This window comes from Cebus imitator, unplaced genomic scaffold, assembly GCF_001604975.1.
Source record: "Cebus imitator isolate Cc_AM_T3 unplaced genomic scaffold, Cebus_imitator-1.0 Scaffold684, whole genome shotgun sequence".
Lineage (NCBI taxonomy): Eukaryota > Metazoa > Chordata > Mammalia > Primates > Cebidae > Cebus > Cebus imitator.
In genome coordinates, this window is record NW_016107999.1 from 703,700 (window position 1) to 705,246 (window position 1,547).

Here is a 1,547-nt window from a genome sequence, read left to right on the forward strand (position 1 = left end):
AGGCGCATACCACCACGCCCAGCTAATTTTTGGATTTTTAGTAAAGACAGGGTTTCACCATGTTGGCCAGGCTGGTCTCAAACTCCTGACCTCGTGATCCTCCTGCCTAAGCCTCCCAAAGTGCTGGTGTTCCTATTTTCTTATACGTTGTTACATTTCTTTCCTGCTATACAGACCCCTAATATTAGTAGGTCAAGGAGGTGGAGCTGAGAGTGAACTCCCATCTCGCTGGCTGCAGCACCTGACTAAAGCCTCCTTCCTTGGCAATACTCGTCTCAGTCATTGGCTTTCTATGCGGCGAGCAGGAGGACCTAGAGCAAACCCTTGGTGTTCTGCTAACAGAGGCTCACATGCTTTGGGAGGCTGTTGTGGGAGGATCGCTGACGTGGGAGGGAGCCCAGGAGTTTGAGTCTGCAGCAAGCTGTGATCACCACTGCACTCCAGACTGGGCAACACAGCAAGACCCCATCTCATAACAATAATGAAAACATTCATTAGTTTGAGCATTCAGCGGTTTGTGAATCAGGTAGCACCAGACCATAAGCAGCTCAGCACTCCACCTGGGGACTCGAGGGAAAACTTTACTAAGGCGTTGGCCAAAACGAGACAAAGAAGATACTTGATAGATCAAAGTGGAAAGTCCCCAGTGAGAGGTGCGTTGGCGGCTCCTGACGGGTTAAGATTTAGCTTTGTTCTCTCAGGCTGTGGCTGTTCACGCTGAGCTTCTGGGCTGGGTTTCCATTTGCTCAGGAGAACTCAAGGTTCTGGAGCATCCAGAATTACCCATGTAAACGCCTCCCAATTACCCATGTTTTAACCATGTGTGTACTAGAATCTAAGCCCTACCAACCCCTATTCTTGGCCTCCACTAGAATATAAGCTCCGTCTGGCAGAGCATCTGGATTGGTCCCTGCTCTACTCAGAGTGCCTAGAACAGCACCCGGTGCATGGGTGGTGATCACGACACTCAGATCATGTGGCTACCGTTATGGGAAGGAGAGACTGTCCTCCAAAGAAACAGGAGTGACACAGATGTGGTGCTGGGTGTCATGGGGGCGAGGAGGCACTCTGGGTGTTGTCTCCTGTGGCTGGGGTCCTGAGCTGTAGGGCCCTCGTGGGACTTCAAGTCCCAAGTCCTTTCTCCATCCTCCCCAGGACAGAAGCTAGTGGGGCCCTGGGTGGAGAGAAGCATGGTGCCTCTGCCTATGGGAGGCGACGGACGGCCACTAGGCCGGCCCCCAGCAGGAGTCAGTGGTGAAGCACAAGGACTTCCGGCCCGCTGCTGTGTCTCAGGCCTCCCTCTCTCATGAGCAGGGAGCCGGTGCTTGTGACCTGACTGGGGAAGAGATTATAGCAGGGAGACAACATGCCCTTGGGACTTGGAGCGGCCAAGACGGAGAATCCCGAGGTGAGGCGGGCGAGCCCTGAGCAGCTGGGGAGCAGATGCCACTTGGGGCCGCAGAGAGTGGGTGGCACCCAAAGCAGATGAGTGACATTGTTCTCCGTCCTCTGCCCCTCCTGTTCCTGGCAGTGAGCTGGGCTTTCAC